This window comes from Amblyomma americanum, chromosome 2 (assembly GCF_052857255.1).
Source record: "Amblyomma americanum isolate KBUSLIRL-KWMA chromosome 2, ASM5285725v1, whole genome shotgun sequence".
Lineage (NCBI taxonomy): Eukaryota > Metazoa > Arthropoda > Arachnida > Ixodida > Ixodidae > Amblyomma > Amblyomma americanum.
The window spans coordinates 111,875,747-111,898,673 of record NC_135498.1 but is presented as its reverse complement, the minus strand read 5'-3'; the positions used below and the strand labels follow the sequence as shown (position 1 = coordinate 111,898,673).

Below are 22,927 nucleotides of genomic sequence, written 5' to 3'. Positions count from 1 at the left end.
GTTGTTGTGGTGTGCTCCAATGGAACTGCAGAGGCCTCTCCACAAAAGCTGAGCTAAAATCTCGACTTCGCATGAACAAGCTCCAGGTGTGGGCCCTCCTACTGCAGGAGACCAATGCCTTGCCATCCATTCCGGGCTTTAATGGATACATGTCTCCTTCAATGAACGGCCGTCGCGTGCACACTGCTGCCCCTCCGGGAAAGGCGGCGGCGTAGATTGATGCGCGTTTTCTTCAAGTTCGCCTCTCTCTAGAAAACTGATGCACCTCATATCAAGAGGTAGTCGCAGTGGCTGTGAAGCTTCCCAAGGCAACTGTTGTGGTCGTGTCATACTATGTAACACCCGCCGGTGGAGCTCCCTCCCGCATTAATCTGGGGTGGTTATTAACTCTACGACGACAGCACCCAGGGTGGACTGTTTTAGTCGGTGGTGACTTTAACGCCCCTCATCTGGACTGGGGGTACCCCACTTAAAGCCCCCGTGGTAGGCGTGTGTGGGACGCATTCGCGGATGAGCAGTTTGTTTTACTCAACCATCCAGATTCAGCAACGCAGACTGTGCGCCATGCTCGCAGTCTAACATATGCTCCGGACCTTACGTGGTGGTCAGGACCCGAGACTGCATCGTGGCACCTGGAGCCAGACTGCTGGAGCCAGACCACCATCCTATCATCATCGGTCTCCATCCATCAAGGGCCCGCCGATTACGCCGTAGGTGTTCTGTGGTCAATTGGGACACGTTTCGCACCACCATCGAATATCTCTCTCTCTCTGCAATCGTCTACACTACTTGCTGACTGCATACAAACTGCGCTTAATAAGGCTACTGCTGTCACCTGGACGGAAGTGAATCGCCCGGTGCCGGCTGTGGATCTGCTTAACCTGTGGGCTGCTCGCCGACAAGCGGAGATGGTAGCTTCCCCAGACCCGACTTCTGCGCAAGCACGGACAAGGCTGAATTGCCTTACTGCCAAGGCTCGCAGATATGTACGCGATCTCTCGCGACGGCAGTGGCATGCGTGGTGTGAGCAGTTCTCGACAAAGTCATCGAATGCTGCTCTCTGGCGAACGTTTCGTGCAATGGAACATGGTTCCCGTCGCCGTGACGCAGCGGCCACAGCATGCTTTGCAGCTAACAGCTCCGGATGATTTCGCCAGAGAGTCAGCGCGGAAGTTTTTCCACAAGTATGATGTGTTGCCTCTAAGGGTCATAGGAGCCCCCTTGGCTGCCATTCCAGCGTATGTCGATAAGCTCCCATCTACAGGCGACGCCGAGGGAATTCCAAGCCCATTTTCAATGCCCGAGTTGTTTGCAGCAATAGACGAGGCCCGTCGGAAGACTGCGCCCGGACCTGACTCCATTCGGTACGAGGTTTACAAGAACTTAAGTTTCGCTGTACTTACTCAACTCCTCGCCACCATTAACAAGGTATGGATAGAAGGCGTCGTACCAGAAACCTGGAAATCGGCTATTGTGATCCCCATACCAAAGCCGGGGAAGCCGCCGACAGACCTCGTAAATTTCCGGCCTATATCACTTACGCCAACATTATGCAAGCTTACCAAAAAAATGCTTGCCACACGACTGTCGTGGTGGCTTGTTCACCATTATTTCTACCATCCCGCCCAAATTGGATTTCGTACGTTTATAGGTACAGAAGACTGGCTGGCTGTATTGGCGTCAGCAGTTCTGGCCTCAACTCGCAGCCACAATGTACGTACTGTACTGGCCATGGACGTGGAAAATGCGTAAAATAATATCAGTCATGCTGCCATCCTGGAATCGCTTGACATGTTGCATTTCCCCGTTAGAGTGCGCAATTTTGTTAAATCCTTCCTTTAAGGCCGACACTTTGCCATACCCCTCAGTGGTAAGGCCTTCGGATCATTTGTGCTTCTTCGCGGCGTTCCGCAGGGATCGGTGTTATCGCCAACATTATTTAATAATGCTTTTTTCCCACTTGCTTGGCGCTTACATGATGTCTCTGAGATTAAGTTCTCATTCTATCTTGATGACATAACGATGTGGAGCACTCAGTACGACCTGATGACTCAAGCAGCAGGCCTACAATCAGCCATAGATATTACGTCGACTTTTGCTTCTTCAATTGTTCTGCAGCTTTCAGTGAGCAAAACTACGTTCGGGTCAGTCGCCAACCGCTGGGGGCGCCGTAAACTGGCTGCAACACCAATTCGTCTTCATATATCCGGAACTCCAATTCAAGAAAGTTCGACGGTAAAAATCTTGGGCTTGACAATACGCGAGTCAGGAACAGGTACTGCTTGGCTTTCTCTGGCTAAAAAGCAAGCAATTAAGGCATTGGGCCTGATTAGACGCATTGCTCCTAAAACAAGCGGAGCCCGTTCTCATATTGCACAACAGTTGGTGCCGGCGGTTGTGCAACCGGGCCTCGTTTACCAAGCCCAATTGCAGCATTGGACGAGGGCTCAATGGGATCGTCTAGAAGCTGTTAATCGAGAGGCAATGGGGGTCATCACTTTCCTTTCCTGCATTACCCCGATCGTGGCGCTCCAAGAAAATGCGCAGCTGAATACACTAGATGAGCTGGTGCAGCAACGACGCGATGCTCGCCGCCTAAAGTCAAGCTTTACACACAGAGCAAGACGTCAATCTGGCGCATGGCTCCATCGTTATGTACGTTGACGCAAGCATCCAGGCCTGCGAAACAACAGCGGCAATTCACTGTCCTTGCAAGCCTGCTCTGAACAAAACGTCAAGGTTTCGCCTCTCAGAACCTCCTTCCGCCTTCTGTGCGGAGATGCTTGCGGTTCAAGAGGCACTTTGTTCTGTGGCCGCCGTTGCCATGCTACCCACGGCCCGCATTGTCATTCGCACCGATGCCCTTCACGTCACACGCTTACTGCGACGAGTCGCTCGCACCCCAGAAATCTGCGAAGACATCCATCGACTAGCGGCACGCATCCGGCAGCAAATAGTATTGAGTGGGTCCCACGTGACCTCCTGAGCGCACAAAGCCGCGCAGATTCTGCGACCCGCCTTTCGACCCCAACATTGTCTTTGGCTAGAGTTCTCACTCTGGATGACACCACGCTCCTTTTAACAAGAAAGGAACACCTCCGGTGCCGCACACGTGCTCTAATCCCTCCGTGTGCGGTAACCCTCCCCCGTGGTCTTACCCGTGCTGAAGAGGTTGCGCTTCGGAGGATACGGGTCAGGGTTGCCCTAACTCCAGCTGTGACAACCAAGTGGCCGCATTTCAAAGATTTATATCCCCGTCACGGGTGTCCAGTCTGCAAGAACAGAGACTGTGAGGCGGATATCCACCTTCTGTTGTGGAACTGCCCGGTGCAGAAGCCGACGAGAATTCGGCACCTGGCGGCAGTGGGACTCTCACCGGACAATCCGGATTCCTATATTGCCTGGACACTGGGTCGATATCATCGTTCACTTCTTGATTTCATCAAATCAGCCCACATTTTTTTCATTTATTTAACCATCTTACTCATCTCTCACTTCGTAGTTTTTATGCCATGAAGCAATAAACATCGCTTCAAAAAAAAGTGCAAGTATTTGCGCGTGAAGCCGACGTTTAAACGTAATCTATGGATTACGCATGCAATAGGGCGTGGTATTCTGCGAGGAACAGAAAATGTCATCGCCGGATCTAGCCGTTTAAGGCGTATGTGTCCAGAGTCTGGTAGGGCCCAGTACCTAGCCGCCGCACTCCTCATTGATTCCGAAAAAAGACAAGTGGTGTCCGGTCTAGAGAACGGCACAGCTGTACGCACGCCTCTGCTGAAGGCGCTCCTTGCTTCAGCGTCGGCGGTCTCATTTCCACCGAGTCCGCAGTGTCCAGGGATCCACTGAAACAATATACGGTGGCCTTTTTCCTGAGCTAATGACAGGAGACTAATGATGTCAAGAGCCAGAGCTTGGTAGGCGGTGTGGCGTAGGAAGCATCCCAAAATTTGTAGCGCAGGTTTACATTCAGTGAAAATGCACAACTCCTGAGGCGGTTCTCCGCAGATGCGGCGGATCGCTTCTCGAAGGCACGCAAGCTCTGCAGCGGTTGAAGTAGACTTGTGTCCTAAAATGAACCTGCGGGTCGTCTGCTGAGCAGGGATTACGAAAGCTGCTGTTGATGCCTCTGGTGACGCAGATCCACCTGTGTACACGTGCACACAGTTTTGGTATCCTGACCAGATGTAGGCAAGAGCAAGTTGCTTCAGTCCGCTAACCGGCATCACAGATTTCTAGATTATGCCAGGGATATGCAGGCATACTGAAGGCTGGGCGATCACCCATGGTGGCTGCAAGGGATGTTGCGGCAGGGCATAATCTGATGACAATTCGGATCGATGGAAGCGCGGTGCACGTGCAAAACTGCTGTCCGGTCGCTTATCAAAAATCTCCGTCAGCGGGTGACAGCGGTGCTGTGTAAGCGCGCGTAAATATACACGAAGTGGTTCATGTCACAAGTAAATCGATATTGGGCACGCACGAAATTCCTCAATCGTGCCTTTGTTCGAGGCAAAACGTGGTAATCCGAGGCATATCTTGAGCGCCTGTGCTTGGACACTCTCCAATGTCCGCGAGCAGGAAATGCTCATGGCAGAGAGTACAGGAAGGCTGTAACGAATGTAGCCTATAAAGAGAGTATCCTAAAGTCTTAGCAAGGAGCGCTCCGTTGGGCCCCATTTAATGCCTGCTACGAAGCGAAGGACATGGCAAAAAAGAGTAAGTCTTTTCTTTAGCATATTTATATGCCTCGACTCCGACAGATCGTGGTCAATAATAATGGCCAAAAATCTGTGGTGGGAGACATGGTATTGCAACCCCTTGAAGTGTTACCGGGTAGCGCCAGACAGACTTGCGCGTGAATGCGACCCCAGCCCATTTATCAGCTGCTAAGTGCAAACCCTGGCGTCATAGGTACCTTGAAGTAGATGACATGGCACGTTGTATTCTCGCGCGCATTTGCGGACGTGTCGAACCCGAAGTCCAGATGCAGATATCATCATCATATGCACTGATGTGAATGTGAGTGGGAAGTTCACTCACCAGTCCAATCAATGCCACGTTAAATAAGGTTGGGCTGAGAACTCCTCCCTGAGGAACTCCACGGCAAACCTGATGACGGGTAGTCTCTCTATCAGACGTAGACATGTAAATGGAACGGCCGTTGCGATAGCTCACAATCCACGAGTACATCCGGCCGCCAATGCCTATGTCGTCAAGGGCATCAAGGATGGCGTCATGAAGTACATTATCGTAGGCCCTTTTGATGTTCAAGAAGACAGCAGCGACGAGTCGGCGACTCCGTTTTTCATGTTCCACTGTCGATATGAGGTCGATTACGTTGCAAATCGAAGAACGTCCCCTCCGGAAGCCAGCCATCATGTCCGGATAGAGAGCATTCTGCTCTAAAAACCATTCGAGCCGCGCCAGCACCATTCGCTCCATAACCTTACCGACGCAGCTTGCTAGTGCAACTGGCCGGTATAAGGTAAGCTCATAAGGAGGCTTTCCAGGCTTCAATAGAGCAACCAGGCGGCTGATCTTCCAGTGTTCTGGAACGATTACGGAAGCTCATGTATCATTGTAGTAATTGAGCAACGCAGTTCGGCCTTCCATTACAAGGTGAGAGAGAGACGCGTACGAAATTCCGTCAGGACCAGGTGTAGATGGAAACCTACACGAGGAAAGAGGAGCTTCTAGTTCAGGCATCGTGAATAGCATGTCGTAGTGGTCATCTGATGAAGGTGGCACAAAAGCCTCCAAACTCTTTGATGCTACCGGAGTTGTGCCCTCAACCATTTTGCAGAATTATTCTGCTACCTCTACATTATTACGGCGTTGGTAAATGGACATGGCACGGAAAGGATACAGTTCTTGTGGGGTGAACGCAAGTACCTGGCTACATACCAAATACGCAACAGTGGTTTGCGAGGGTCCAGCAATGAACATAACTGCCTCCAACGTTGTCTTCCTAATCTCGCGAGGTGACATTTTATTTGTCGTTCAGCTCAGCGACAAAGGGCGAGATCATACGTGGATTTAGTTCTGTTTTTTCTTTCGGCACGCCGACGGACTGCGCGTAGTCTTTCGAATTCCACGTCAATAGTAGATCCTGGCGTAGGCGTACATATATACCGTGTGGTCTCACCGAGAGAGGACGTAATCAAGCCTTCTATTTTGGACGGTGTTGTGAGGTCCGCACAGGAAGTCTCAACGGATGTTCTAAGGGCAGGCCAGTCTGTATATCGCACGCGAGACGAAGTAGCAGGTGCGTACCACTTGACGCATACCTACGTTAGAATGTGGCCACTCCCATGTGTTTTCACGCCACTGCACCAGCTGACGTAAGACTTCATTGGAGACTTGCTGAAACAAACGCCAGATTCAAGCAGCTGCTGCCCGACGTGCCACGCAGAAACGTAGGTGAACCAGCGTTGAAATTGACGAAATTCTGGGAGTGCATAAAGTCAAAAAGTCTCCTGCCTCGGTTATTCATTACAGCACCGCCCCACTGAGGGTCATGAGCATTAAAATCGCACACTTTTATATGAAGAGCTGTGCAACTATGGATAGCTGAATATAGGTACGAAGTATCAAACGCATCTCTAGGTGGAATGTGAGCCCCGATTATCGAAAAGATCCGTCCTTTTAGCGTGACTGTCAAACAGATGTAATGGTTTGCGTTGTGTGGCTGTAGGACGTGGCGGACGTGCGCAATGTCTTGGCGTATGCAAACTAACACTTTGCTTGTTTCATCTTCTTCGCGAGACCACAGCAGCACGTACCCAGAAAGGCGGAAAAGAGACGGCATGTTGAGCTCACATATAACAAGCACAGGGATGCGGTACTTGCGGACACGTGGTCAGAAGTCACTCAGACGACCGCGTAGGCCTCAGGTATTCCATTGTACCAGTAAACTGCGGCACACATGTAATGTCACAGAGGAGGTGGGTTTTGATTGTGCCTTAGTAAATTACTGCAATGCCGCCAAGAGCGGCTCAAGTGCATCCAAAAACTGCACAACAATCTTTCCTGTTGGCGTGTTAATGCCGGAAAGCAGCACGCGCATTGAACCCACAAGCCTTTTTAACATAATGCTCACATCCTGACCTGCAGGCTTGCCAGCAGTGTCAGCTGGAGTGGCAACCAGTCTTGGTCTTGCCGTGGCTATGTCCTTTGATGGCAGAGCAGGCCATTCAGCATCGGAGGAAGTTAACAGAAACGCGTCAGACTGAGCCACTGCGGTAACATGGGGCACTGCCGCAGGCATCTTTTTTATCGTTTTTAGGCTCATGCTGCTGTGCCGGCTGAGCTGATACTTCCTGCGAATTTGGTGCAGCTGGACTAGTATTGTGTGGATCCGGACGACGCCGCCGGGAACGATGTTTCCGGCGACGAATACGCGCAGCCGCTTCTTCGTGGGTCGAATTGTCCTTCACCAACTTTTTCAGGATGTATTTCGTTCGTAATATTAGGGCAGTCCTTAGCTGTGGCTTCATGGGCACCCGAGCAATTGGCGCACTTTATAGTCTCCGTCGTGCAGGTGTCATGCTGATGCATCCCGCCGCATCGACGGCAGGATACCTAATTTTTGCAAACAGCACTCACAGGACCTATCTTGTTGCATTTGTGGCACTGAACAGGCATTGGAACATAGAGGCGGGCAGGATGCCTCACATAGCCCACCTTGGCGTGGGATGGGAGAGCATCTTTTTCAAAAACTAACTTGACACACTTGGAGCGGCCGAAAAGATGAATGTCGACTATCCGGGCCATAGATTTAATCAGCGTCGGGAGGTCCTTGTCATCTATCTCCGGGTCAACATCACTGATAACTCCAGTGGTTGTTTTCTTCCCGTGAGCAACGTAGGAGCGGACCGCCATGCTACCGAGGACAGCAGTTTCGTTCAGCTTGTCTACTGATGCCTGAGATTTAACATCTACTGTCAGGATATTCTTCCATGCATTAATTCTGACTTCACAGACTTGTTCCGGAACCACCCAGTCGAAAAGCTGGGTAAGCCGTTGTCTGTTAATGGTGTTCAGATTAGTCGTCTGCGTTGTAGGAACGAAGGCCACTGAGAAAACTCCTGGCTTGTCAACAGTCCTCGTAGGCAACTCACCCGCTGTTAATGTCCGGCGAAACTTCCTTTTCTGGCCGCGCGGCTCAACAAGCTCGAAGCTGCTGCTGTCAGATTCCGTCTCTGTCACCGTGGGTTCATCAGACGAATCTGGAAGCACAACATCAGCGACGTTTGTGGCACTGGAATTGCCATCTAGTAGTGCGCAGTCTTTTCGACGGCGACGACGGGAGGACGCAGGGGATGTGCGCCCGCCATCATGAAGGATGACGAGAACACGGTTCGCGCACAAAAGAAAAAAACTGCAGTAAAGTGGAAGAGCTGCAATCAAGGGACGTTCTCCTTCTTCCACTTCTTCTTCCCAGACAAAAACAAGTTTGCCAAACTGGCTGCGCGGTTGGCGGACACCTGGCCCGGCACGAACAGAAAACATGCGGTAAACCAATCGCCACATTGTCCGCGCGACAGGACACATAAAGAAAATATGGCGCGCCGTCTCTTGCGCACCGCATTGCGCGCACTGGGCATTGGGCACAACGCCCCACGATGCGAGTCGTTCTCGCGTGGGGAGAACGCCCCATCTCCTCTTCCACTCAAAGTCGCGAACCTCAGAAGGGAGGCGACTTGTACACCACGTACGCCACTTGCGCACCGCAGTGCGCCGCTGGTCGTCGGTACCAAGGCGCGCGCACGCGACCATCTCGCTGAGCTGAGATGCAGGCACCTCGCTCAGGTCAACGCCCGGTAGATCAGAGGCTACAGACAGCTTAAACCCCGCTGCTGCTCTGTAGAAGACCAAAGGCCTTTTCACTTGTGGGCCTGTATGTCGATCCGGGGTGAAAGCAACGCGCCGAGCTAATCCAATAGAGCATGAGCGAACGGCCCAGATACGACTCATTTCCTACCAGCGCGGTTACCAATTTGGCTCCGAGAGCCCACGCTACTGTAGCTACACAGGGTAGCCCGAGTCTTCCTCGTGAAGGCGGCAGCTGGTAAAGGCGCCGAGCTACGTGCGCCGTACCACCATCCCATAGACAAACGCCCACGAGGGATGCTAGCTGACTCGCGGTACGGCGCAGGATCACTGCCACGCGTGCTACTTAGTGGGCAAAGGCGCACGCGCGGCTCTTCACTACGGCTATCTTTGCCTCCATAGAGAGGTCAAACTGAGCTGCCTTTCCTAGCGCAGTCGTCATGCGCTCAACAACTCCATCCCACGTATGGGACGAAACTCCGCCCTGTTCGAAAAGGACCCCCAATACGCGGACCCCATCCACGAAAGGAAAAGGCACCGGGACGGGATCGCAGAAGGTCCCAAAACGTAGCGCCCGGCTTTTGCTGGCATTGAGCTCGGCGCCAGACAGCACCAAGTAAACCTGAAACGTGGCCAGGAAACCCCGAAACTCCGGGTGTCCCGGACAAAGATTGAAATGTCGTCGGCATAGGTCGATACGACGATCTTTTCCTGTCTTGTCAATGGAAAGCCGTGAATGCGTTCGTTGGAGGCAACGCTGCACAGCAGGGAGTCCAAAGACAGGACGAACAACGCCGGAGAAAGAGGGCGTCCCTGGCGCACGTCACGCGTTGCCGGAAAGGAGGCGGTCACACGATAATTTCAGACTAGGTTGGCCGTGAGGTCGGAGTACAACAGCGCTACGCAATTAATAAAGCTGGTAGGGAGCCCAGAGCACTTCAGGACGGAAAATAGGTAATTACACCCTGTCAAACGCCTTCGCTTGTTTAAAAGGCAATGGCGGTCTAGTTGGTGGTTAACAGGGGAGTGCATATTGCAACCACGCAAAACAACGAGGGACGAAGACGAGAATGCACAAGACACAACGCGGAAAGACGACGTATGACGACGTCATTCTCTGTTTCGGGACTGACACAATTCGGCCCTTGGCAAAGGACGGCGGCTTAACTCCTTCCTGAAGGAAAGCGTTCACTAGGCGCGTAAGGAAGTCCCCAGCACATCGAAAAAGACGTAGTAGAAACCGGCGACCAGGCCGTCTGGTCCCGGTGCAGATGCACGGCTCATATTAATCAGGACTGCGAAGACTTCCTCCTTTGACGCGGGAGCGCAAAGTGCCGGTTCTGCGTCGTCGGGTAGGTGAGGGAGGGTGGCGCAAAAGGTGTCTACGGCGGCTTCAAACCCATCCCACTCACAGAGACCCTGTGAAGCAAAACATTCCGCAAAGTGCTCGCGGAAAACGCGCTCAATATCGTAGGCCTGATCAGAGACCGCACCGTCTGGCATGGTGACGCTATCGATACGGGCCGGTCGATCGCTCTCAAGGCGAAGGCTGTTGGCATGCCTAAGATCTGCGGCATCCTGCGCCGGCATGTGTAGGCTCGCTGCCGCACAGGAGGCCTGGGTTCCCTTCTCCAGTACGTGGTGGTACCGGACGCGAAGCGTGTCCAAGTACTCGTGCATCGCGGAGGTCAGTTCACCTGCTCGCTTCACTAAACGCATTCGACGCAGCACGTCATTGAGCGCCGCGGTCCTCCGGGCGCGCTTTGCTCGACCTGCTCGGACTTGGCAATCGCGCCACCGAGACTTGAGGTCATCCCATGTGGGGGAGTGAACTCGACGACCCGAGCAATGGATTCCGACAAATCTTCGCGGATGCCGCGAACGCTCAATTCGTCCTCTAGGAGGGAGACGTCCATTCGCTAAATAGTGGCGCCACCAACACGACCCGGAGCGCACCTCAGGCAAACCGCGATAGGAAAGTGATCACTGAGCGCTCCGGCACCGGCCGGAAAGGGGACAACCTCGCAGGACCTTAACTGCAGGACAAGGGCACTAGGTAAATACACCCGATCGATTCGGATGGCGCTGCGGCCCCTAGCACGTGTGGCCACGAAGAGGTCCCCGTGTAGCTCAACCCACGCGTCCCTAAGGTGTAGCTGGCGAACCAGTTTGAAGAGGTCCCCGTGCAGCTCAACCCTTGCGTCCCTAAGGTGTAGCTGGCGAACCAGTCTGCCTAGCTTCATAGCGTGGTAATTGGACGCGCCTTCAACGGGTCCCTGAATGCCACGCATCGTGTCCAGGACGCAATTAAAGTCCCCCCAGCAGGACATATGGCACAGGTTCAAGAAAATGGGATGTGAGCGAGTGGTTGAAATTGTTTGTTAATGCACGCGTGACGGGTGCGTATACGTTCACAAAGCGAGTGCTCCGTCCGTGGAGGAAAATATCAACGACCAGTACACGACCATCATACCCAAAGGTACAATGGGCACCCGCGCAATAAGCCGGCGCCAGAAACACACCCACACCGCAACACCGCGAGTCCGTCAACGAAAAGAAAGCATCGACATAAAACCGTGAACGAAAGGAAAACACCTGCAGGGGTGCGAAAATTGCACGCCTGCAAATAATAATAACAATAATAATAATAATTGGATTTTGGGGAAAGGAAATGGCGCAGTATCTGTCTCATATATCGTTGGACACCTGAACCGCGCCGTAAGGGAAGGGATAAAGGAGGGAGTGAAAGAAGAAAGGAAGAAGAGGTGCCGTAGTGGAGGGCTCCGGGATAATTTCGACCACCTGGGGAGCTTTAACGTGCACTGACATCGCACAGCACACGGGAACCTGAGCGTTTTTCCTCCATAAAAACGCAGCCGCCGCGGTCGGGTTCGAGTCGCCTGCAAAGACAAAACAAAACGTCAATTTGGAACGAACGCGCAACGTGGAGCACCTCCCACTTCTTATCGGGAGAGCGATAACCCTGCACGTTAAAACAAGCAAAACGAAAAAACAGCCATAATGAAAATGAAGAAGAAAACAATTCAACAAAGCTAAACAACAAAACAAGTGAAACAACAATACGGGTACGGACTCACGGTAGAGTTCAGCGGGCAGAGTCTGTGGGTGACTTGATACACCGTCGCAGGGGGGAGGGGATCCTTGCTAGTGTCCTGGCTGACGGCCCCGCGGCGGCGGGGCGGTGATGCCAAGCGGTGCCAACGGATGCGCGGCGGAAAGGTCTCGTCGATGCGCGCGGCTGCGGCAGGAACACACTGTCACACTCGCACCTACACACACCACCGCACAAACACCGTCCATCGTTCGCCAAACGCGCCGACGGAGCCAGCGCGCCGATAAGATAGCAGCGCTGGGCGAGTGCCAAAAAGGCGGCGCCCGAACCAACGCCGGGCAGGAGAAGAGGATGACCGCTAAAAACCGGAGTGCTGGGCGAGGGCGCCATGGTGGAAACTATTTGTTTCCGGTGACGTCCATGAGGACGTCATCGTCGTCCTCCGTCCTTGCCTTCTTCGGCGCCGTGGTGATGGACGAAGGCGCATTGCCTTCCGATGATGACCAAAGCTGGCGCTTGGGGTCCTCCAGGTCTAGGACCTTCCGGACACCCGCCCGCACCTTCGCTACGCACGGGCCTCGTGGTGGCAGGGCGACCGGGATGTGCGGCGCCTGCGGTCGCAACTCGCTCGCGCTGTCGCTGCCCTGGGCGCCCTTGACCGGAGTATGTAGGTCGTCACTGAGAGAGGGGGAGGCAGGCGACTCGGTGCCGGCCTCCGTTTCGTAGTGCTGCGTCGCCATCGGAAAGTCGAGGAGGGAGGCCTCCAGGCTCGGAGGCTCCTCAAGAGAGGAGTCGCCCAGCGAATCGTCCGAGTCGGACGAAGCCGACTTCTCGGCGTCGGAGGCGCCCTCCGACTGCTCCGCCGCGGACTGGGAAGACGCTCCTTCCCCGCCTGGTCGTCAGCTGGGTTGGTCCCGGCGTCGTCCCGCTGGACAGCAGGCTCGGCCAGGCTCGTCACCGCCCCCTCCGCCGCGCCGCTGGAAACGGCGCCAGCCGCCTGAGATGACTCCGCCATTCCGGGCTGATCGCCAGGCTCCCGGGGCGCCTTGGCTGCCGCCGACGCCAACGCCGCCGCGTAGGAACGCAGTCGGACGCAGTCGTGCGTGGGATGTGCCCTACCGCAGCGCTTGCATACGGGCCTGCAATTCGGGCCCAAGTGCCCGTAAGCGCCGCGCCGTCCGCAGCGCACCGCCTTGCAGACAGCACCGAAGTGGCCCTCTCCTCCGCAACAGGAACAGACACGCCTCATGCCGCTGTACTCGATCATGGCTCGAGTCCCGGCCACCGTCAGGAAGTTGGGTGGAGACTTCGTCATCTCCAACTTAACGAGGCGCGTCCCGTTCCCGATGCTGTTCTTGCTCAGGAAGTCAGTCTCGGTAACTGCGCGGACTTTCCCATATGGCATGAACGCCGCAATCAGGTCTGCGTCGCTGACGCATGGCGGAAGACGGTAGACCGTCCCATGGACCACTGGAACTCCCATCTGTTCTAGCGGCACTTCTTTTCCGGCGATCAGCAGGCTGCCTCTCGCCAACATATTCGCTACCTGCGCCATGGAAGCCACGGCGGGCAGGAAACGTAGACCACCGAGGGGCTGCAGGTAAGTCAGACCCCCGACTCCGACCACCTCCTCAAGAGTGTCGATAAGGCGGTCGGCCGGAACAGGTTCCGGCACTGAAAAAAAAAAGGCAGTGGCTTAGCTCTGGTTAAGCCTGGGTATACAAGCGAAAAGCTTCAGTTATGCTTGGTTTGATGCCATGGTTATGCTTCGCAGCTTCGCTCGTATTGTATACATAGGAAGACGTAGAGAGTGGAACACCCTAGTCGCACTCGCACTTTCACTAAGTCGTACCACGTGGTCGTTGTAACGGCGAGTCTTGGGATTTTCCTCTTCTGACTCTCTTGTTTCCATTTCCTCACTCGCTTGGCTGCTGCTGGCTGAAGATGCGGCCAAGACACGATTTTCGGCTTCTTTCTGTTGTCGTTTAGCAAGGCGTACTTTCTGTTGTTCAGGCGTTTCGGCTGCACGTTTAGCTTTGGCTTTATCATTTTTTCGCTGTTGTGCAGCTAACTCCCAAGCGAGTACTTCTGGACCTGACGATATTAGTTTCTCATGTTTTCTGCGTAGTCTAGCAGCAGCCGCACTCTCCTTCCTTTCCATGTCGAGTGCGCACGCCTTTTCTCTGGCAAGCGCATTATATAGCCTCCTTGCGCATGCACATGACGCACATGTGCAGTAGCGCGCGGCTGCGCCGAAAGGTCAGGCGACGAATTCGGCTGCGGCAAGGAGCGACCACCTGTTTGTCGCGTGATGTCACTCGTTTTCGCGCATGCGCATAACTCACCAGTTCGATTCACGCGAAGCTCGGCTGTGACCCGCATAGTGGAGCTTTTCGCACCGCAGGGAAAGGTCGCTCCATGGCTCCGTCCGGGTCACCACGACAGGAGCGCGGCGCCGGGCAAAAGAACAGCAGACAGGACCTCCGGGACGCAGGATCCGAGAGCCCGCCTTGACACAAACACTGGAAGCTTCGCTTGGTCGATATTGTCTTGGGTACAGGGGCCCGCAGCAGATATATCAGATATGAGTTCCTAGGCACTAGGGAAGGACAGTGCCACAGGTAGTGAAAAGACGTTGATTTGGGCACTCTGCAGGGTTTACATTGAGGGGAGAAGCTGGAGTGAAAGCATGAAAGACGGTAAGGTGAAGTAAAGCACCTCCTATGTATTTCTCGCCGGCGCAATATACGTCGTAACTGAAATTCGGATATTACGATAACATCTTGATTTCGGACTAGGCAGTTGTCCATTGCACCAACGTGCATACAAGATTCTGATTTTTGGAATTGAATAACGGCGGGGGATGCGCGCACGCAAACCCCCACTACCAAAAATTACATGCCCCATCTGCCTCAATTGAGGAAGTGGCAGGCGTCAACGCAGGCGCAGTGCAATGCCCGCGTCTCGACCTGGAGGCTCCTCCATCTTGACAAAGGAAGCCCCAGCACCAGGTAAGTATGCCGATCGGTTGCTAGGCACTGCGCACCCATTAACTGCGACCGCCATACAGTGGCCAGAGAGCATTACGTTGTTAAGTATATTTTAAACTCGGAAACGAAATTCAAACAGTAATTGAAAGTAGTTTTTCTATTCCTGATTAATTAACGTCGAACGTTTAATCATTCTGTTAATTTTATTCTAGAATTAATGTGTTTATACGCATCTTTGAGGCTCGATATGCTTTCTTTGGTCAAGCAGGTATGGCGCCCCCTACCAACACTTACTTTATTTTTAAATGGTAGTGGTGGTAGTGGTTTTATTAAAGTAACAGTAAAAAGGAAGGAAAAGATTTTTGCTAGCCCCGGCATCTGCTATCGATACTGAAGCACCTGAGCTGGGGCGGCGGAAATAAAGGACAGCTGTCAGAGTGGAGAAATGAAATGAAAGAGGTGAGGGGACAGGAATAGAGGACAGGGGGAGAAGTAATATGTACAAACTATTTACACAATAAGAATTGTGTCCAGGTTGTGGGCATGATTAGTTCATTTAAGAGGAATTAAATCACACACGCGCACAGCACTGTGTAGGTTACAACTGGAGTGGGGCGTCCAGTTATTAATGGTTCAAGGTAGAACTCGCGGAGCGTTCGGTCACTGCGTGTAACTACCTGACGGAGAACAGACGGGACGTCAAGCCCGTGTGTTCGAGGAATGCACAGAGGCTCACCAAAGTTCGCTCACGAGTGCGCGCACTGCCCTGCGGCCACAATAGCGTCTTGATGGAGTCTGGTAGTATGCCCTGCGTCCTATAGGCCGCGAGCATATCGCGACGAGCATCGGCAAACGCGGAGCAGCGAAGGAGCAGATGTTCTAGTGTTTCCACAGCACCGCATCCGTCACACACATCACTCGTCGCGATTCCGTGACGCACCCGTCGTTCCCCGGGCCACACGCAGCCAATGTGCGCGCGGAGGATCATTGCACGTTGCGACCGTGTAAGTGCGCGACAGCCGGTGACACTGTCGATGCGCTCACCTCCCGCGATGTGTGGGTCGGGGTGCTGCTTTCGGAGATGGTCGTGAATGGCCGCACGCACGTCCTCCAGCGCAAGGGGCAGATCGCTGGCAGGTAGTTGGTGTGCAGCGGTCGCGAGGTCGTCAGCTTCTTCGTTGCCGGCGATGCCGCAGTGACCGGGAACGCACTGTGCACGCACGGCACAACCTCTCTGCGCGAGGCGCTCGATGCGCGAGCGAATTTCCCGCACTAGTGGGGTACCGCGGCCGTTAGATTGCAGGCGGCTGAGGGCGGCGCGGGAGTCGCACAGCAGAGCACTCCTGGGCGGCGGAGGGCCGAGGGTGAGCAGCAGGTCCAGCCCGAGCCGGATCCTCATCAACTCCGCCGTGGTGGAGGAGCCCAGGAAGGTTGCGTGTTGCTGGCTGTGCAGTCGCAGGGCGGGGATGGTGGCCGCCGCAGCAAGGGAGCAGCTGTCGCGGACCACTGAGCCGTCGGTGTACACGAGGAGATGGTCCTGGAGCTCCTCGTGTATGACGGCTCTGGCCAGCTGCTGCACAGCGCAGAGGGGTGTGCTCCGCTTTCCCGCGATGCCGACGATCTCTCGCTGTACCTCCGAGGCAGCAGGCCAGGGCGCGCAGGAGCCGTAGGGGGGTGGGCCTTGGGTCAATTGCTCATACTCGAGCAGCTCCGCGCCCATTCGTGAGCGCGGGTGCGAGCGCATACGCTGCAGTAGCGAGCCGCCGTCCGGTGCGCGGTGAAGCCGGTCGATGTGATTCAGTGCCCTGCGCGCTGATTGGAGCTCAAGGGGCCACGCTCCTGCCTCGGCCAACGTTGCGGCGCACTGCTAGTTTTTGGGCAGGCCTAGGCACACGCGCAGGGACTTGCGGTGCTGAAGCTCGAGCTTCTTCCAGCACGGCTTGCGCACCGTGACGAGCGGCAGCGCATAGAGCACCGCCCCCAAAGCTGCGGCATTGTATAGACGCAGCGCGGCTTGCTGGGAGATGCCCTGGCCTCGAGCGGTGAGCTTGTGCACAGTGGCGGTGATCCTCTTCATCTCCAGACAGGCCTTGGTCGCCGCGGGGCGGAAGGAAAGGCGCCAGTCGATGTCCAGGCCAAGGTACCGCACCGATTTACGCCAAGGAATCGGAGTCCCGTCCAGTGACAGTGGCGCAAGGTGCGCGCGCGAGCGCGAAACGCAGGCCATGGCCACCGATTTGTCCGCGCTCAGCGACAGACCAAGGCCGCGCAAGCTGGCATCGATTGCGGTCAGGGCTCCCTGAAGGCACCCCTCACGCGGAACGCCTCGCCCGGTGGTCCCCGGCACCACAGAGCTATGTCGTCTGCATATATGGACATGTACACATGGTGTCGCCCGCTCGTCGGGAGGGAGGCCGGCACCACCGACATGGCCGCATTAAACAGAAATGGTGATAGGACAGAGCCCTGCGGCACGCCCATGTCGACCGGGCGAGGCTTGGAGAGCTTACCCCCTACTCGCACGCGCATGGTGCGCCCGCTCAGGAAGCCATGAACGTATCGCAAAAGGCGCCCGCTCACACCGGCCCCCTCAAGCACCGCGAGAATTGGTGCGCGGTGAACGTTGTCAAAAGCGCCCGAGACGTCCAGTAGCAGCAGCAGCGCAACCTGGCCTGCCGCCCTGGCATGCTCCAGCGCTGTAACAACGTCCGATATAGAATCAGCCGTGCACCGCATCCCACGGAAACCCGTCTGCCGCTCGTCAAACAAATCAGCCTCCGCAGCCCGCTCGTTCAGACGCTGCAACGCCATATGCTCCATGAGCTTACCTGCCGCCGATGTTAATGCCACTGGCCGGTATCCGCTCAGCTCCGTAGGTGGGCGCCCTGCCTTTCGGATGGGACAAACGACCGCGGTTCGCCAATCCTCCGGTAGCTCCCCGCGTTCCCACACCAGGTTGATATGCTGCAGGAGGATCTGTCGTTGCTGCGCATCCAGGTTTCGTAGCATTTGGTATGTCACCCCGTCCGGTCCGGGCGCCGAGCGGCGGCGGCAGCGCTGCAGCGCATTGTTCAATTCCGCCGCGGTGAACGGCGCATCACATGGACCTTCCGAGGCGACGGGCGAGGGACTGGCGTCGCCTCTGGGGCTCTCAGGAGCAGCTATGTTAGCGGCGTTTGCGGGGCTGGGCGGCGCGAACCGATCGGCAAACCGCTCTGCCAATTCTACAAAGCTGAGCCCGCTGGAGATTGCGAGGGTGGCCGACCTCTGCGCCTTTCTTTCATTAAAATTCTCTTTCTTTCTTCTTCTTCTCCAGCGGTTGACGGTTTGCCTGTGGTTCGGTGATGCGCCGCAGGGTGTCAAACAGCCTCCGCAAACTGACATCTACCTCCATCCTTTGGCATAGTGAAGCCCACTGCCGGCGGTATAGCTTGTTGGCGTGGCGGCGCGCTGCTGCGTCCAAGCGGTTGTAGACAGTCCAGTCGGCGGCTCTGTCAGTCCGTCGCGCCCGTCGCTCTGCGCGATCTCTCTTCTCGCGCAGATTGAGCAGCTTCATATCAGGTGTGGGCTGCCCTGCCCTTACCTCTGCTCGTTGGGTGGCTGCGAGAGCGCTTCGGACTAGACTTGAAAAGAAATCTGCGCCAGTGGCCGCCGCCTCGTCGACCGCCCGCCTGAACGCACTCCAGTTGGTAATGGAGTAGGCATGTTTGGGGCGCGCCTCCATCGCAGTGGGTTCAATTAGGATGGAGTAATGATCCGAGCCCCAGAGAGATGGTGATCGGCGCCATGTCGCCTCGATGCCTCTGGATGCGAAGGCAACGTCGATGCAGGAGACGGTTGTTCCGCGTCGTCGAAAGGTGGGCTCGCCGGCGTTCAAGGGAGTGAGTCCCAGCTGCGTTGCTGCGTCGTGCAGGTCGTCTCCACGCGCGGAGTGGCGCGCACTGCCCCACGCACTATGGTGGGCGTTAAAATCACCACAGATGATTTGGCGCGGGGCACAGCACGAAGACACAGCACGAAAACACAGCGCGTTCCACGCGACAGCTGGACGCACATAAACACTGGCCACCGACGTGTCAACACCACCGACGCGCACTGTCACCACCACGCACTCCTGGGCGTCAGATGTCGCCGCCGCCGAGCCGACGAGGGTGTGCTGGACGTCCTGCCGCACGTATATCGCGCACCTTGATTTCCCGGGGCGATGAGATGTGACACAACAGGGCACTGCAGCACAGGTGGGTTCCTCGCACGTGGTGGCTGAGTGGCAGTCAATGTAGCCAGGCAGCTGCATCTGGGGCTCCCCGTCATGTGAACGTACGCACGTCTCCTGCAGCGCGATAACTTCCGGCGAATCCTGTGCGATGCGAACTCGCATTTCGGCGTACCGCGCCGCAGGTGAGCGCACGTTCCACTGCAGGATGGATGGTATGCGGGAGGGAGTCCGGCGGCTAGCCATCATGCTGGCTTATCTGTGCGGGAGCACCCGCTGCTTCTAAGCAAGCCCGGTGTCCATCGGTGCCCTCCGGGAAAAGTGCGCTGAGAGGCGCAACGCCAGCTTTAGGCGCGCGATCTCCGCGTCCCGTGCGTCAGGGGGCTGGCCGTGAGAAGCGGCCGCAGGCTCGGGCCGCGCTGTACGGGACGCCGGGCAACCGGATCGCCGCTGCCGCTGCCGGCGCTGCCGTTGCTTCTGTGTCTGCTGCTGCTGCTGCTGCTGCTGCTGCTGCTGCTGCTGCTGCTGCTGCTGCTGCTGGGGTGTTCGCCTGACGACCTGCGCATAAGAAAGAGCGCGCGGCGTCTGCTGATGTTGCTGGGCTGGGGCCGCTGTCTCAGCCTGGACGACGGCTCGGACAACCCGCCTGGACATCGGGGCCATGGATGTGGCCATTAAAGTGGCCACGTGACGCTCTCGCTGCCAGTGCGGGCACGCTGGGTCAATGGCTGCGTGCCGCCCCCCGCAGTTAATGCAGCGGGGCTTGCTCGCGCAGGTACTAGGCTCGTGTGGCCCGCCGCAGCGCGTGCATCGGGCAGGAGCACGACACACCTCAGTGGCATGCCCCAGGCTGGCGCACTTGGCACACTGGAGCGGCCGGGGACGGCAGGGGCGGACCGCGAGCCTGCGCTTGAATATGGTGATGAACGCCGGGGGTGTCGGCGCCGCAAAACGGAGAGCGAGTGTGCTGCCCGACAGAGACGCCGACACCATCGGTACCGTTGACTCCGCCGCCGCTAGCAGCTCCTCCGCCGTCCTGCACCCGTCCACACCGAAGACCAGGCCGGAGCTTTGATTCCGAGGAGGAGGCTCCTTGGCGCAGACCGGCACGCCGCGGATGACGGCCGTGGCTAGCAGGGCCTGGAGAGCATCGCTGCTCCCCGCGTCCACTGCCACCACATTCCGCCGCATGTTTACCCGGACGGCGAGGACGCCCGGGCGGGATCCGATCTCCTCGGCCAACTCCCAGCCCTGTTCCCTGGTGAAGGCGGTGCCCCGGTCGAAACAGCACCATCCCCACCAGGCTGGACGGGACCTCCACGGCAGCCGCGGCTCGCTCCAGGGCAGCTCTCCGACGCCGCTGCGCCTTGGTAGTGATAATGCGCCACGGGACCAGGCTGGCACCAGCATCAGCGTCGCCGCTGCCTGCGGGGCATTGCTGCGGCGCGCCGCGGAGTTGGGCGCGCTCGCTGCCAACAGACGAAGCCCCAGCCGCAGCCTGGTCTCGTGCGGCGGGATTTGGTGAGGTCGCACCCGTTTTTCTTCCGGACGCCGTCGCCCCACCAGCAACAGCAGCAGCATCAGCAGCAGGCTGGAGGTGGGCTCCATGGGGCTCGTGCTGGGAAGGCCCTGCTCCTTCGAGTGTGGAGGGAGAGGGAACAGTGACGGTGGGGGGCCTTCGAGCTTCCCGCTTGGCCACCGCGACGTCCCTTTTGGTTTCCGAGTCCCTCTCCTCCTCGGACCCCGTTGAGCGTCGCCGTTTCCAGAGAGCAGACTCGTCCATTGGGGTGCGCATGCTCTCCTCGGCTGCAGGTGTCCGCGGTGAGCCCGCAGCAGCAGCATCAGGAGGAGAGGGTATCACAGCCGGTTCCCCAGGAGTAGCAATGGCGGCAGGAAGCGCAGGAGTGGCCAGAAATGGCGGGGAGGGAGCCGCCATGGAGTTCTGCGTCTGGTGAGCGAGCGCCATTGCGTCCCTCAAGGCTAGAACGCGTGGGTCCGCCGGCGACACGTCCAAGGTCCCGATGACGGACTCAAGGTTCTCCGAGGTGGTGATGAGCGCCGCCGTCAGGCACCTCACCGTGTCCCGCAGATCAGCGATCTCGGCCTGCATTCGCCGAATGGTGCTGGACGACCTTCCTCTGGACGGCGTTCGTCTCCGTGATCGTGAGCGTGAGCGGCCTGCCCTGCGTTGCTGATTGTCACCGCCGAACACAGGCCTTCGCTCGTTCACGGTGTCTGTGGCCTCCATGGGGAGACCCCGCAACGCCGCGAAGCCTTAGGCCCAGCGTCCGAAGGAGCAGAGAGCTAAAAAACACGTCCGCTCGCTTCGAACGCCCACCGTTGAATCATTTTTAAATGGCTGAACGTTCTTTTTACATTTAAAGGAAAATGAAATGATGGTGCAGAGGCTCTGCTAATGTTGTAGGTGAGGTTCAACGTCTCCAAGCGACTCAGGCTATGAGGAGCAACTTAGTGGAGTTCGATCAGGATTAATATAGATCAGCAGTATTTCTTGAGCGTGCACTGAGACCGCACAGCACACTGGCAGCTTTTGCATCTCGGGTCCGACTCGCCGCGGTGGCTCAGTGGTTAGAGCGCTCGGCTACTGTTCCGGAGTTACTGGGTTCCATCCCAACCACGGCGGCTGCGTTTTTATAGAGACAAACCGCTGAGGCACCCGTGTTCTGCGTGATGTCAGTGCACGTTAAATATCCCCATGTGGTCGAAATTATTCTGGAGCACTCCACTATGCCACCTGTTTCTTCCTTGCTTCTTTCACCCCCTCCATTATCCCTTCCCTTAAGGCGCGGTTCAGGTGTCCAACGATATACGATACAGATACTACGCATTTCTTTTCCCCAAAAACCAATTAATATTATCATTATTACAAGTAGTGTTTCTATCCCTCATGTTTTAACGTCAAACGTTTCATCACTCTGTAAATTTTATTCTAAAATTAAGCCGTTTAAACGCACCTTTACGCTCGATATACTTTCATTGGTCAAGCAGGTATGGCGCCTCCTACAAAATCTTCCTTTATTTTTAAATAGTAATAATTGGTTTTCGTGGAAAGGAAATGGCGCAGTATCTGTCTCATCTATATTGGCGGACACCTGAACTGCGCCGTAAGAGAAGGGGGTAAAGGAGAGAGTGAAAGAAGAAAGTGGTGCAGCAGTGGAGTGCCCGGGTTCGAACCTGACCGCGGCGGCTGCGTTTTTATGGAGGAAAAACGCTAAGGCGCCCGTGTGCTGTGCGATGCCAGTGCACGTTAAAGATCATCAGGTGGTCGACATTATTTTTAAGTCGCTGAACGTTCGTTTTCCTTTTTTTAAAGAAAAATGAAATGATGGTGCAAAGGCTCTGCTAATGTTGTAGGTGAGGTTCAACGTCTCGATGCGACTCAAGCTATGAAAGCGACTTAGTGAAGTTCGATCAGGATTAATTTAGATCAGCAGGAGTTCTTGAACGTACACTGAGACCGCACAGCACACAGGTAGCTTTTGCATTTCGGCACCGACACGCCGAGGTGCCTCAGTGGTTAGGGCGCTCGGCTACTGATCCGGAGTTCCCGGGTTCGGACCCGACCGTGGCGGCTGCATTTTTATGGAGACAAAACGCTAAGGCGCCCGTGTGCTGCGCGATGTGAGTGCACGTTAAATATCCCCAGGTGGTCGAAATTACTCCGGAGCACTCCACTACGCCACCTGTTCCTTCCTTTCTTCCTTCACGCCCTCCTTTATCACCTCCCTTATGGCTCGGTTCACGTGTCCAACGATATATGAGACAGATACTGCGCCATTTCCTTTCCCCAAAAGA

The 22,927-nt window shown here is 56.0% G+C and overlaps 1 non-coding gene across 1 annotated transcript; it reads right to left on the bottom strand.

Moving 5' to 3' along the window:
• Window positions 1–14,764: 14,764 nt before the first annotated feature.
• Window positions 14,765–14,927, bottom strand: LOC144122220 (U1 spliceosomal RNA). Its single transcript, XR_013312859.1, has one exon. It is a non-coding gene; the product is annotated as a U1 spliceosomal RNA (small nuclear RNA).
• Between the last annotated feature and the right edge of the window lie 8,000 nt (window positions 14,928–22,927).